General features: G+C 51.2%; 1 protein-coding gene across 2 annotated transcripts in view; it reads left to right on the top strand.

Annotated features, from left to right (window-relative positions):
* Positions 1-15660, top strand: part of Mad1l1 (MAD1 mitotic arrest deficient-like 1 (yeast)) — a 299325-nt gene that overhangs the window by 281103 nt on the left and 2562 nt on the right. The gene's annotated exons all lie outside the window — the stretch shown is intronic.

Here is a 15660-nt window from a genome sequence, read left to right as displayed (position 1 = left end):
CTGGTGACCCTGCAGCCTTGGGCCCACACCTGATCCCTCCCAGTGCCTGCCCCACATCTTCCTGCCAGGCTTGGGCTGTTTGGACTATGCTGTGGGAGTCTCCCAAAGGAGGGGGAGCAGTATTCTGTGTCATTGACTGATCGGCAGTCAAAGAACCTCCAAGGCCAGGAAGGCAGAGGAGAGACCCAAAAGTGTACCCTACAAGGCTCAAAGCTGAATGAGCTAACTGGAGGAGGCGGTGTGGATGCCTGGAAGCATCCAGACCATGTGTCTTCAGAGATGCAGTAAGTGCTCTTAGTAAAAATGCTCCTCCCTCCCCAGCCCTTGCCCTGGGCAGCTCCCCAAGGCTCCACACACCCACCAACCCACTGCAGACTGCCACAAAGCCAGGGTGGAGCTGAGCCTCAGACTTGCACTTCAAATTTGTCTTCCCCGTGGCATCTCAGACCCACCTCCAGCTACAGCTGAGGGAACCCTGAGTCAGTGTGCGCAATGAGCCTTGGACAAATGTAGATGTGGGGCCCACACACGTGCCCAAAGCCTTCTGACACAGTCTAGCCTGCAGGGAACCATTCAGGTGTGCATTTGGAAAAAGTGTGGGGCAAGGCAGAACCTACAGCCAGCCACACGTGGGTTTTACAAATTCCCAGGTGGAGGTTTTGCTTGGGAAGGATCCAAAGAGGCCCTAAGCAGAGGCATTGGCTCCTTTGTAGTGCTTTGAGGAAACAGGCCCAGGGTTGACAGGCAGCGGGCATCTAGAACTGTGCACTCTCTTCCACACTTCCCTTTTCCGTGATCCAGAGTTTGTCGTTGTTGATGCTGAGTGGACAGAGCAGAGTCAAGGCCAGCCTGCCAGCCAGGCGCTGCAACCCTGGCCATGGCTCTGCCTCAGCCCTCCGGAGTGGAGACCCAGTCGGAACTGCTGGGTTTCCAGCAGGGCTGCAGCCTGGCAGAAGCCAGAAGCCCAGGCAGGAAGGGCCTGGTGTGAAACACTGAATCTCTTGCCTCTTCCTTTCTTGTTTAATTACCGGCAGGGCAGTTGCCGAGCCGAAATGCAGCTTAAAAAGCCTTTGTGAGTAATTAGTGTCAGAAACACAAGATCTACAAAGCCATAAACTCACAGCTTGGTGATATTACCAAGTACTAATTAAAAAAGAAGAAAGAAAATTCCCTTTCATGATCAGATTCGCAGCCTTGCCAGAGATGAAAAACGAGGCAGTTTGTAGATGATTCTGTTGCCGGGGTGATGGGGCAGTCCATGAGCAACAGCAGACCTGTGAGGGCAGACAGGGGTCATGAGGACATCCTCATGACTTTCTGCAACTTTCAGGAAGGGCCAAATCACCTACCCAGAAGAATGGATGGGAAGTGCCCACGTCCCAGGTGCTGACGCTGCAACCTTTGCAAATCCAAGGGCTGGATGGGTGTGTAACAACCCGTGGGCCCTGATAGTCCGACTGGAGTCCAGAGGCTGACATCACTGCCTCATGGGGCATGCTGCTGCAGGGTGAGGAGTCAAGCCCCACATTCAAGAGGTGATTGTTCAGTGGGCAGCTTGGGGAAGGGGCATGAATGGCAGTTGAGAACTGTTAGAAGGGGAGACTGAAGTGGGGGAGGGAAGCAGCTTATATATAGGCCGCAGGTTTGGAGCAATGCCAGCTAACTTACTTGAGCAAGCTTGGAGAAAGGAAAGAGCAGCAGAGGAAGACCTGGGAAGTTAAGCTTGGAAGTTGAAGAGAGAGCAGATGGAGAGTGAAAGGAGAGATAGAGAACAAGTTGGCAAGTGAAGAGAGACAGAGCAGGGTAGAGAAGAGTTGACTACCAGGAAGAAACAAATTTAAAAGGGAAACAACAAGCTACCGGAAGGAAACTAATTAAAAGGGAAACAGCAGGAGGGGGAGAGAAGGCAACAAGCTACCGGAAGGAAACTAAGAAAACTAATTAATAGAGAGCAGGAGGGGAAAGAAAAGGGCAGGGCTGCCCTCTGGAGCCTTGGAGCTTTGGAGGTCTAGGGTTGATGGTTGGCAGACCAACTATTAGAGGGCAGGGCTGCCCACTGGAGGCTTGGAGCTTTGGTGGTTGAGGCTGCTCTTGCCCTTTCTACTGTTAATAAAACCCTCGTTAATCTAACCATGCCTCAATGGATTGTCTCACTCTCTGGAGGTCATAATAGGTGCAACCAACAGATGTCACAGCAGAGCATTCCCCATGGCCGTCAGGGATGGCTGTTTCATAATCCCCAGCAGACCTGTCCATCCCACCTGGCCTCACATACACCCCAAGTGCAGGACCAAGAAGGCAGAGTGAAGTGGCTTTCGGTCTCCACACCCCCACCTGTTCTGGACACTGTCCCAGGGAAGAGCCCCAGGCCAATCCTGCACTGACCACAGCCCCCATCATTCACCTCACTTGACCCAACGAGCTTGTCCAGGTGGGAACTGGATGAGAGTCACCAAAGCACCTGGCCTGGAATCCTCTGGAGAGGTAGATGATGAGGAATGTGCTCAGCCTTTATCTCTTGGTGTCCAGGCCAAAGGGCCACCTGCAAGCTTGCATTACTCCTCTGTCTCTGCTTGAGAAGTTGTAAGAAAGGCTTCCGGAGGAATCTGAACTGGGGCAGAACAAGCGAGTCCTGGGCCAGGCGCCAGCCGGGCTGTGAATAACTCCTGGTCTGTCTTCTGAGAAGCGCCACGCAGCCCAGCCATTGGGGCTGCTCCGCCACGCGTCAGACACAGCCATTTCAAGCGGTGAGAAGTGAAGCTGAGGAGGGCGCATCCTCGCCCCTCTGAAAGTCATGTCAGTCACTGGGATATTTTTAACCTAGAACCAGAAAAATGTGACTTTTGGTGGTGGCAGAGGTGACAGTATGCTCTGGCAGCTTTGGCACAGATGGGCACCAGGCTGTCATTCAGGTCTACTAGGCCCATTTCAAACCCCCCAGAGCCACAGCTGCCCATAAAGTACAGCTGCTCTCAGCAGGGCAGGCTGGACCACTAGGGCCATCGCACCACCATCCACTGGCATGGTCCAGGGGCTGCTGTGCAGTCACCACCAGGCCCCCAGAATTATTCTGTAGTCATCTGGCCTTCCTGGCTCTCTGCTTGCCCCCCTTGCTCACTGAGGTCAGGTCTAGCCGCAGCTATCATGTGCCTGAGTCTATTGTGGGAGTGTCTGCTGTGCTGTGGGATGGGAAGAAGTCCCCTGCCAGCCTTGCCTGTCAGAGCAATTTCCCCGGTGCCCAGACCCACACAGGGACTGCCCCACCCACCACGGGGGTCCTCCTCAGGACCAGAAGGTGAGGCTGGGAGGACCTCTGGCTGCTGGCCATGTGTGACCTACAGGCTGAATGCCTTGTGAGATAGGTTCCCAGGGAGGCAACACTTGCACCCCCATGTCTATGGCCCGAGGTTCCTTCACAGCCCATCTCTGAATGGCTGTGTGGTACATGAGCAGTGGGCTAGGCTGCAGAGCTCTGAGGCTCCCACAGGTGACCCAATTAAGTAGAAGTCAAACTGGGGGGCTCATGCCTCTAATCCTAGTCCAGGAGGCTGAAATCTGAGGATTGTGGTTCAAAGCCAGCCTGGGACAGACTCTGTCCATGAGACTCTGTATCTACAGTTAACCAACAAAAATGACAAAATTTCAATCACCAGTACTGGCATTTAAAAAAAAAAATCAGGCCGGGCACCAGTGGCTCATGCCTGTAATCCTAGCTACTCAGGAAGCTGAGATCTGAGGATCGCAGTTCAAAGCCAGCCCAGGCAAGAAAGTCCATGAGACTCTTATGTCCAATTAACCACCAGAAAACTGGAAGTGGTGCTGTGGCTCAAGTGGTAGAGCACTCACCTTGAGCTGAAGAGCTGAGGGACAGCTCCCAGGCCCAGAGTTCAAGCCCCATGACCAACACAAAAGAAAAAGAGAAAAAGTGGGGTCAAAGTAGAAAATACAAACCCCAAAGTAATTCAACACAATAACAGAGTAAGAAAGCACAACCATTAGACTGTGTCAGTAAAAGAGAAAAAGCATATGAAAATCCCACCACACATGGCTCAAGAAAACTCTCAGCAGAGTAGTATTAGATGAGGAGTCCCACAGCCTGAAGAAGGGTATTTAAGTGGCACTCAGTGGGCCCTATTACTGCTTAGGACCAAATGATTCACTCTCAGATCAGAGGAGAGTGCCCACTATCACATCTTCTCTGCAACTGTTGTGGAGGTATGGCCAGATACATAAAGCAAGAAAAAGAAAATGGCCAGGGATTGTGGCACACACACCTATAATCCCAGATACTCCAGAAACAGAGATTGGGAGGATTGTAACCTGAGACCATCCCAGGCAAAAATAAATCACTATTTGAAATAAACTTAAAAGCAAAAGGGAGGGGGGGCCTGGCTCAAGTTTTAGAGCACTTACCTAGCAGGGCCCTGGTCCTGTAAAATGAAAAGAAACAACATATCAAATTTGGATGGATAGAAGGACAAGTACCAGACTCAAAGACATTGCTGTATGGAAGATTCAATACTAGGAGCTGGGTGTTGGTGGCTCATACCTATAATCCTAGCTACTCAGGAGGTTGAGATCTTCGGATCCTGGTTCAAAATCAGCCCCAGCAGGAAGGTCTGTGAGACTTTTATCTCCAGTTAACCAACCAAAAAGTTGGAAGTGTGTGGCTCAAGTGGTAAAGCACTAGCCTTGAGCAAAAAATAAAACTCAGGAACAGTGCCCAGGCCTGAGTTCAAGCCCCAGGATACACACACACACACAATTTAAAGTGTACAAGGAAGCTGCTGGTACCAATATCAGATGGAGTTGAGCAAGGTTGCAGAATGCAAAGGCCAATATATAAAAGAATTGTTTTTATATACTAGCAACAGACAAATTAAAAAGTAATGTCTTCTATCATATCACAATGTGAAATACTTAGGAATAAATGGAGAAAAGATGTGAAACACCTGCTCGTACAAATGAGCAGCCATGGCTCAGAGAAAGCATTCAGAGCTGGGAGATGGATTGTGAATACGCCAGTATGCCCCAGGGTGATCTGGAGTCAGCCTCTTTAGAAGCTGAGCACGCCTCTGCTTTTGTGGAAAGTCTGAATCTGAAGATAGTGAGGTCTTCTCAGACCGTGATACTGGAATGATGGGCTCTCTATGTGCACAGAAAAGGAGAGAACCTGTACCATATCCACAAAGCAACTCAAAATGGACTGCACACGTAAGTGTAACACTGTAAAACTTCCAGAAGGAAAAACAGAGAAAACTCATTTTCCTAGTAGGACACCAAAAGCATTCTCAACAAAAGAAAGTACTGATAAACTGAATCAAAATTTAAAACTTCTGCTTTTCAAAGGACACGTTAAAAGAAGGAATGGACAAGCTACAGCACAGAGGAAAAGATCTCACTGTTTACATCTGAGGGGGGTGGGGGAGTGGGTTATAGCTAGCATACCCAGAAAACCCTAGAAATTAAATAATGAGATTTGCCAAAGCATGGCAAATCTCAACACCATCTGTCATGAGGGAAGTGCAAAGTGTGTGACACCATTACCTCCTGTGAATGGCTGGGTGGGAATGCCTACCATGTCCTGGGGAGCGTGTGGGGACACTGGTACCTCCTGCAATGCCGTGTGTACTAGAGAATGGGGCAGCCAGTGGAAGCAGTGACACACGCGTGCGCGTGCGCATGCACACACACACACACACACACACACAATGTGATCCAGCATCAGATGGATTTAGCCAAAACAGATGCGCGTACAAAGGCACACACTGATTCCTACTTTGGTCATTATTTTCTTCTCTTCACATTGGATCTAATTTACCTTCTTCTGATTTTTTTTAGCTGCCGTCATTGGTTTATGGCCTTTTCCTTTTTGAATATAGACATATTTGGTGCCATGAATTTCCCTCTGATTTCTGCTTTATTAGCATCCTGGCACTTCTGGCATTTTCTTTTTATTCTTTTTCAGGTCACGTTGCTAATAATATCCCTTTTGATTTCCATGTGACCCAGAGGTTATTTAGGAGTAAGTCACTTCATGACTTAGATACTTTTTAAAGTTCCAGATACTCTACCACTAATGATTTCTAATGTGATTGCCTGACAGAGTATAGCATTTGATGTGGATCATTAAGTTTGTTGAGTTTGGTTTTAGGGTCCATGTCTGGTATGTTCTGTGAGTGAGCTTCCTGAAAAGGAGGAGTATAGTTCTGAAATGTGGCATCAGTGTCAGGAGATGGAGTTTGCTGCTGGTGGTAGTATTGGAGCTTCCACGCCTCCCCAGTGCTCCACTTTCCTGTCCTGTCAGCTACTGTGAGAGGAATGCTGGCATCTCTGATTGCACATTTCACTAGAACCTTGTGCTCATAATTCCTGTGAGGCCAGGATCTGAGCACATGGCTACACTCTGGGTCTCTTGTGGGCTGCCGTCATTTTAGGTATCTGTGTAGAAGGATTGGCCCTAGACTCACACATGGTTGTCAGCAGATTTCCTTCCTCATGAGTCACTGATTCGATAGCCTCACTTCCTCAGTGACAAGGCTAGGGGCCACTTTTACTTCCCTGCCACATAACCATGTACGAGGTGGCCACTGGCTTTATCAGAGCCCTAAGAAGCAAGGATGGCAGAAGCAGTCTCATACTGAGTATAAGTGACCTTAGAAGAACCACCCAGGTATTTGTGCCACATCTAAGCAGAAGCAGAGGAACTAGGGCAGAGGATCCACCACACCCCCATCTCCAGCCTCTGCTTCAGGGGCTCCAGGTATACATGGTCAGCCACGTGACATGGCGCATCAGTAGGCTGATGCACAGTCTCAGTGTTTTGTTTGTGTCACTGATCTTTCTCTACATGGTCCCCTGTGCTCTGGTCTATCCACTGTGGGTCTCATCTCACAAGTGTCATTTTTGTCTTTAGACCAGCTCAGCTCTTTTTTTTTTAATTGTGAAAATACCATACAGAGTGGTTACAATTACATGAGCAAGGTAATGAGTACATTTCTTATCAAGCATTGTTGCCTCCTCCTTTGTTTACCCTTACCCTCCCTTCCCATGTCCATCTCCCACCCCTTTCCCCCCCTCCCCCGCCACCTCCCTCCAAGCACCAAAGTTGTAAAGTTCTTTTTTTTTGACATAATGTCTTGTACATCTCGTTGTAATGGGTCAGCTCAGCTCTTTTCTGTATTTGTTACATGTCACTCGGTGTTCAGTCCCAGTGCCATCTGATTCTGAGATTGATGTCTTTCAGGAGTCCATCAGTCTTTCAAGATGGACTCCTCCTCCCTGTGTATCATGCTGTCCTGACTGTTTACCTGGTGTCCATGTGCCCAGTGACCAGCAGTGGATGCAGGTACCATGGACCTCACCTGGCTGGGTGTAGATAATCCTGTGGTCCTGAGAATACTCTTCAGCCTTGCTCGGGGATGCAGTTAAGGTACTCAGAGTGAGTTTCAAGTCATGGTTTAAGGTTAATGACTATCCAAGTAGCATTTAGGGCTTACTGTTCCCAGCTCCTGAGGTAAGATCCTCTTTGTGTCTGTTCAAGCCCTGGGAGGTGTCAGGCTCTAGCACAGCTGATTGAGGTGGTAGGCACTGTTTCCAACCCTGGAAGAACTTCAGATGCTGCTTTTGTGGGTTCTTCTCTCTAGTCCTTTGGGCTTTTCCTGTTCTCAGGTAGTTTCCCTATTCTCTGGAGCTGATCCGTTCTGACTCCCTGCATGATTCTCTCTACTTCCTGCTCTCCACACTACCCTGCAGCAGTGGCCATCTTGGCTACCCCGGCTCAACTCTGTCTCCTCCACCAGATTCGGCCCTTTGTCCCCTCTGGTTTAGTGACTGTGTTGTATACCTTGTGTCTGGTGTTTTGGCTGTTCCAGATGGGGAGGGAACCTGCCTCTCTGTCCCTCTTGGCTGGGAGCATGCCAAGCATAGCAGGCAGGTTGTCTCATCTGAGCTGCTATCAACCCTCTGAGGGAGAGCAGCCAGTGTTTGTGACCAGTTCACTTGGAGGAAACTCGAGCTCAGGGGAAGAAGAGCTAAGAGTCTTAGAGCAAATGAAAAGGACATCCAGGGTTTGTGCCCAGGCCTCTGCATCTCTGCCACATCTCATGCCAAGCATGGTGGCTCCTTGAAAATAACTCCAGAAACCATTTGTGCCAAGGGTCCCCCAGTCCCCCCATCTAGGACATGGCCATGGGTACCATTCTGTCCCACAGTCTTCCACTGCTCCTTTTTCCACCTTCTTTGGCTCTGGAGTCTTGCCACTGCAGCTGACCCTCAGGATCCCCATCTCTCTCCCCTCCTCACCTGGTCCTAATTGCCCCTGTGTCCATCCTGAGACTTACCAGAATTGACCGCCAGGCTATCCACACACCCCAAGGGCTGCAGGAACAGCTGTGAGCAGCTCTAAAATGGATCCCCACAAGGAAGAGGAGTGCTCATAAATAGAAGGCGGGTAATAATAATAATTGTTGGTTTGTGCTTCATCTGGGCTGCTGGGGCCCAGCCTTGCCCTCCCCGCGTGAGGCTCTGGAGGGAAAGGTCACCCCTAGCCGGGACGGTGAACTCCCAGCGTGGGTATAATTAGCACAGGCCGTGTTGGACGCCTGCCTCGGCTCACAGCAGCAGGGTGCTAGGCGGCTGTTCTCGGTGCTGGACGTGCCTTTTTGCCACTTCCCTCTCTTTGGAACTTTGTGCCGGACATTCATCTTCAGTCTTGTCCCGCTTGTCCTCACCCAGCCACTGCCTGGTCCTGGTACTCAGCTCCTGATGGCAGTGTCTTGGGACAGTCCCAAGGGAGCAGCCCGCTTCCCCCAATGCACCCATGCACCCTGGGCCTGAGCCCAGCTGCTTGGCAGCTTGTGGCAGCCCCACTGGGCATGCACAGGTGCAGGCCAGGCCATAACAAGTCACCAGGGCCTCCCAGCCCCACTGAGACTTAATGGCTAGCTCTCCGTGTCTTCAGGAGAATTTCCTCCACTCCTGTCAGTGAGCCTGAGACAAGCATAGGAAGTCAGGGTGGGCATCCAGTGGACATAGAGCCTCAGGTGTTAGGCAGTGGCTCTAGCAGGCCAGTGCAGTGGCAAAGAGGAGACGAGTATGGTGGATGTGCCCGAGTTTGAGACAGGAAGGCTGCTGTACACACACATAGCAGCTGGGATGTGGCTGTGGGTGGAGAGCTTCCGGTGTGCTGGCCCCTGGCCGTGCACTTGCTGGGGTGATCTGGGGCAGTCCAGGCTCCAGAACATCAGCCAGGCATGCTACAGCCCTTGTGGACCTTGCTGCCCTCTCGTTTTCCCACATGAAATGGTCACCTGCCTCTCCCTGCCCCTCCCTCCCATATGGCAGCCATTCCACTCCCAGGCTCAGCGGCACCATTGTGGAATGTGAGACAGAAGTGCCTGGGCTCAGGACAAGATGACACCTGGAACAGTGTCTGCTTAGCGCATGGTGCCTGCAGACACACAGCCAGCGTGCCTCCCTGGTCGCAGCTGGGCTTCTTACCACATGGGGGCTAGTTTAGGAAAGACAGTTGACTGAGAGCAGGTGTGGGTCTGAGGGTGCCTGGACCAGGACAGTATCCTGGTGGGACTATGCCTGGCCTCTACCCTGGTCCTTCCAGCTCCCTGAGCTCTATCCTGGGGACAAGCCCTGTCCTACAGCAGGCGGGTGGTGTCAGGTGGTGATCATAAAACAGTATAGTACATAGGGCTGGCACCTGGCCCATGTGCCAGGGACGCCAGGACAGATCTTCTAGAGGGGAAGCACATGATAGGAAAATCTAGTCGTGGGCCAGGTTTGCACATTGTGAATGTCCCCTCGGCCATGCAGGCTTTCTAAAAGCATTGGCGCAGTTGTTGTAGGTCATGGTCCATGGTGGCCTATGAGGTCACAAACAAGGTCTTCCCTGTGGAGCGTGTGGTGCACAGAAAGCACCTGCCACCCCCATGGACACTCCCCCACACACACCTCCTTTGTCACACTGTAATGGTCTAATTAGATTGGAGTTTGAAAACAAATCCCTCTCGTCCAGAGTTGGTTCTTCCTCTGTGTTTGTTAAGCTAACAGTCTAGAAGGTAAGTGATCTTTCCACCAGAACACCCCCCCCCCCAGTCTCCTTAAAATAACAAATGTGCAGGTTCCCCCGAGGCGACCTGGTGGCTGCGAGCATCTCCTCCGCTCTGCTGGGAGGCCGCTTCTCCTGGAGAGAGCAAGCGTCTTGCCACCCGTGCCATGGTGCCCGCTCTTACTGTCCATGGCCCCCAGGCACACACTGCTGCTTTGTTTCATCTCACAGGCCAGACATGTGCTGCTTGGCAACCCCAAGATTTATTTGAAATAATTTGGAGGAAAGCCTTGAAAGGTAAAATGGTGCCCTCTATTTAGCCTCAGAAAATGCCCGACCTTCATTCTCATCACAGCAGCTGTGTTTAGCCACCATTCCTTGGCCTGCCCATTGCTACCGCTCTACATGGTTTCCAAAGCTGTATAGTCACTTCTGGCTTAGGAGCCATTGTACCATGTCCTGGAGGCTGGGAATCAGAAATGGAAACGTGGGCTGGACTGGCTTGTGGTTTATATGTTTATGATATAGAACTGCAATTTACACCCAGGGCCTCTGTACCACTATCACAGTACAGCTGGCCGGTGAGCCCTCCACTGGCCTTGTGGAATTGCTTGCCTGTCCTTGGTCCTGTCCCTTCCCACATGTGCTTTAGCATTCTAAGCTCTGACTACATCTACACAAATTTTGCTGCAATTTTCATAGAGACTATGGCCATAAACATTGTATCTCTGTGTCTATGGAATATTCCTTGGATCCCTTCCATTGGTCTTTTGTCGCATTCAGCCTAGAGACAGTTGTTGTGGAAATAATATTCTCCTTCCTGGTTTGCTTTTCATTTGTTTGCAATTGCTCTATAGAAACAGGATTGATATTTGTGTATTGATCTTGTTTCCTACAACTTTACTGCACTCACTGGTTGGTTCTGAGTTTTTCTGTAGGATTCTCTACTTGGGCAGGCATGTCGTTTCCAAGTAGAAACTGCTTCATTTCCTCCCTTCCAATCTGCACTTGCCACCTCCTTCTTTTACTGAATGCCAGGCCCAATACCGTGCAGCCTTGCTGACTCCTGGCCTTAGCAGGGCCATCAACTTCTTGTCCTCTTCTTTAGCCTATTGATGGGTAGATAATGTTGACCAATTTTTTTGCACATTGAACTGGCCTTGCACACTTGAATGGATCCCCCTGCTTATGGTGTAGCAATTTTTTTGGTACCAGTACTGGGGCTTGAACTCAGGGCCCAGGCACCAGCCCTTAGCTTTTTTGCTCAAGATTGGCATTCTACCACTTCAGCCACTTTCAACTTTTTGATGGCTAATTGGAGATGAGTCTCACAGACTTTCCTGCCTGGGCTGACTTTGATTTGAGTCTTAGCCTCTTGAGTAGCCAGGATTACAGGTACAAGCCACTAGCACAAGTTGCATTCTTTTGTGTATATTACTACATTCAATTTGGTAATATTTGTTGAGGACTGGTCTATACTTTCTACTCTATGAGGCTGTTTGTGAGGGGGGCATGTGTGTACATGTGCATGTGAGTGTGTGTTGTATGTTGTATTGTATGTGACTTTCCATCAGTGTGTGTGTGTGTGTGTGTCTGGTTGCATTGTGGGGGTATATGCAGAGTATAAAACTGAGGCACATGCAGGTATCTGCTGTCTTGTGAATGGTGTCTGCTGTCTTTTGTCTTGAGCACTGAGTTAGTACCCAGTGAGGATGCCTTGCCTCTCACATTTCCTGGAAAATCTGCAGAAACTGGAATGAACTCTTGGTTTGATCTTCAGCAGGATCCTCTGGGTTGCAATCTGCAACCCAGACAGCTTCCTCTGGGGAAGCTGTCTAGTGTGCAGTCGGCTTCATCAGTGGCTGTGGGTATCTGCTCATCCTGGCTGAGGTGTGGCAGTTTGTGGCCTTCAGGAGTTGGTCCCCTACTCCTGCACTATCAGACCTTGGAACGCAAAGCTTTGCTGTGTGCCCGCGTGGAGGAGGCCTCCCCGGTCTGCTCTGCTTCTTCCTGTGTTTCTAGAATTGTCACTTTTGTTGGGTCTTTATCCATTTTGTGGTTGGCTTTCAGGTGACTGGCTTTGGTTCAGTAGCTTGTTTTCAGGGTGTTTCTTTGTTTTTCTCTTACTGCAGTCCTCTGCCTCAGTTCAGGAGCCTTGTTTCTGCACCTAGGTTATTCATTTTCCTCCAGGCACTGCTGTGGATGCACCCATACCTTGTGTTTTTCTGCTGGTGTTTCTCTGTCCCCACCCCAGACTTTCCCACTTCTTCAAGAAGCCGGGGGCCATTTCTGTTCATCTACCAAAACCATATCACATGTAAAAAGTATTAAAATAATTCCCCCAGGTCTTAAAGTAATTAGATGTACATATCCTGGATGATTTATTATTTTAGATTTTCTCTTTTGAATTTGCATTTTAAGCTTCATATGGATTTGATCTCTAGGCACCTCCTCTGTGGAGTTTCTTCATCTATGGGATTTTGTCCAGGGCCCTTGGGGAGGGCACCCTTGTTCTTAACAGGACCCTCTCCCCAGTTCTGCTTCTGCCCACCTCACACCTGCAGGTAATGGGCAGTGGAATGGCATGGAACATCTCCTGTACACTCTCCAGGGGTCTCTGTTGGCCTCTGGCCATTCTGCCACCCACCCAAAGCCTCTTTACCCCAACAACATGGTGAAGAGTCTGTTTAGACCCTAGTAGGGCATCACTGGGTTTCAGGGTGGCAAGCCTGGCATGAAAGGACCTTGAGCCCTGGGCACTGCAAGGATTCATGTCCAGTGTGTCCTGTGCCCACAGACCTTCTGTGTTGCTCCACTGAGTACTGTGGCATCCAGACTTGAGGCTTGGGACCATGGCTGCTGTCAGGGGCCCAGGGAGACCTTGTGTGCTATCTAAGGAGCCCAGGGAGACCCTGTCCACTGTCAGAGGGGCCTGGAGGACACCCTGCCCTCTGTCTGAGGAGCCCGGGGGACACCCTACCCGTTGTCCAAGGGGCCAGGGAAACCCTGTATGCTGTCGGAGCAGTCAAGTGCAGGCCTGTGACTTGGTTAAGGCTGGGTTGGCTCATCTCCCCCAGGCACCCACCGGCCACATAGCTGCTCGTTCCTCACAGATACAGAGGGAGAAAAAGCCAGAGACGGAGCACGCAGGCAGCCCATAAATATTTCTAGCCACAGCCAACACGTCTTACTGGGCAATTTGCTTTTTAAAAAATTGTGCTCTAATTTTAAGTGAACAGCCCCTAATTATGGTGATTTACAAGGCACCTGGGGGCCGGGTGGCATTTGAACATGGCAGAGCCGGAGCAGAGATTGATCGGCAGGACATAATTCAATCTGAACATTTTGATAAGCCCCTGGCTGCTTCCCAAGTGGGTCTGGAGGGGGGGCAGCCCCCTGCCAGTGTGAAGTACGGTACACTGGGGAAATCGAGTCAGGAGACATGGTCTGAGGGCCTCACGGCAGCTGGGACAGGCTGTACCTTGGGCCGACAAGGCAGGAGACAGGCACATAGGGGTGGGCACAGTGGGCAGAGGCTGGTGGGCTGCAGTCAGCTCTGCGGGGGCTTCTGGTCCCTGCCTGTCCATTACAAGCTGATACAGAGCTGACAACTGAGGAATTACCAGGATCTGGTGGGGGGTGGGTAGGGTAGCACCCAGAGGGACTCCCTGAATTCTTAGGGGAGAAGGGGCTCTAGATACCCCTCCCCCTGCTACTCTGCTTCCCCGACAGCTGCTGCTGCCGGCCGCTGACATTTAGGGGGAAACGCTGAGAGTCAAGAGCAGAAGGCAGAAATGAAGGGATTTTCTTGGGAAAAGGTCAGAGTGGTTTCTCTTATTTTTGTTTAAAAATGGTTTGTGTTGAACTATGACAAGTCTAAATGTATTAATGGGCCGCGAGAACAGGCTGGGGGTCAGCTTGAGTGAGAAAACAGGAAAATACAGGTAACAAGCCAGACAGGTTAGACAGGGGAGCTGCACACACATTGATGGCCATGCAGCAGGAGTGTCGGGGTGGGAGGGCAATGAGCCAGATAATTCAGGGGTTCTCCGGGGACACCAAGGTCTCCCAGGCAGCCCCTTCTGGGTTAGCTCTTCACACTCCCAGCTTGTGGTTGGCATGGGCGTCTTGTTAGCTTTTTTGCTCAGCCTGGCTTGGAACCATCCTCCTCCCAATCTTCTTCTGAGTATCTGCAACTGCAGGCCTGCACCACCCTGCCTGGCCCACATTGGTGTTTTGGTTTGGTTTTGGTTTTGGTTTGATTTGGGTTTTTGCCAGTCCTAGTGCTTAAACTCAGGGTCTGGGCTCTGTCCCTGAGCCTCTCTGTGCTCAAGGCTAGCATTCTACCACTTGAGCCACAGAACCACTTTCAGCTTTTTCTGAGTAGATTTTTGGAGATAAGAGTCTCACGGACTTTGCTGCCCTGGCTGGCTTCAAATCATGATCCTCGGATCTCAGCCTCCTGAGTAGCTAGGATTACAGGCGTGAGTCACCAGAGCCTGGCTTACATTTGTGGGTTGTTTCTTTTTTTGGTGGCCATCCTAGTGGATGTGATACTTAGTGAGTTACATCCCCTGCGCTTAGTGCTGTTAAGCATCTTTGCCTTTGCCGATGACCACTTCTTCGGTGCATTCCAGCCGTCTGTCCAGCTCCTCATTGACCTCTTTGACTCTGGGCTAACCTGAGAGATGGACTGGGTACCAACCATCAGTCAGACCTGTGTTTGGAGGGGAGCTTGGGTTGGTCTCTGTGCCCTTTGCCTGTTGGCCTGGAGCTCAGCTGCTTCTCCTGGCCACCATGGACAACCCTTCCTTCACCTTGCCCATCCTGGGCCAGTGTAGCCTGGGTGACACTGACTGGCAAGTGAAACCCCAGAACAGGTTGCAGTGAGGTGTGGAGGGGTGTCAGTGAGCGCTGCTGTTCTGCCCAAACGTGCCAGTACCTTTGCCAACCTCAGGCCTCTGGGCCTTGGTTTCCCCATTGATACCCACAGTCCTTCCCCACATCCACTCCACAGCTCAGCCTGGCACTCGGGCCTAGCCTAGAGCTGCCCTGGTTATCAGGTGACGGACCCTCCCTGCCCCCTCAGTCATAATTACAGATTCTAGCACCAAACTTTCATTGGGTCATCCTGGACTGTGTAGCATCCCCCTCCCAGCCCCCTGACATCTGGGACTCAGTGCCTTGGCCACCCCAACAGGGAAACTGAGTCTAAGAGGGGCTGCTCATTGAGCCCCACACAGCCTGGAAGATGCTCCAGGTTTGTCCCCCCATGGGGGGACCCCAGCCCCCAGCAGAAGGGCATAGCCAGGCAAAGTGCAGATGATGAGCCTGGGGAATGGCAGTAGGGTCCCCGGGCTGGGGAGGGTGCCTGGGCTCCCCGGTATCCAGTGCAACACAGCCCCTCCCTGCTCAGGAGGAAGAGCAATGACCGGGAGGCCTCATCCTCTGCACCCACCTGTGGTACCTGGGGCTTCCCAAAGGCCAGCTGCCCAGGGTGAATTCTCAGTCCCCTGGACTGGTGACTGGATGGAGGCAGGCTGGGTCACCTCCCCCTTCCCTTTCATGGGGGGTTGTGTGGGGAGGGAGGGCAGAAG

The sequence above is a fragment of the Dipodomys ordii genome, unplaced genomic scaffold (assembly GCF_000151885.1).
Source record: "Dipodomys ordii isolate 6190 unplaced genomic scaffold, Dord_2.0 Scaffold68, whole genome shotgun sequence".
NCBI classification, from domain to species: domain Eukaryota; kingdom Metazoa; phylum Chordata; class Mammalia; order Rodentia; family Heteromyidae; genus Dipodomys; species Dipodomys ordii.
This window is presented reverse-complemented; position numbering and strand designations above follow the sequence as displayed.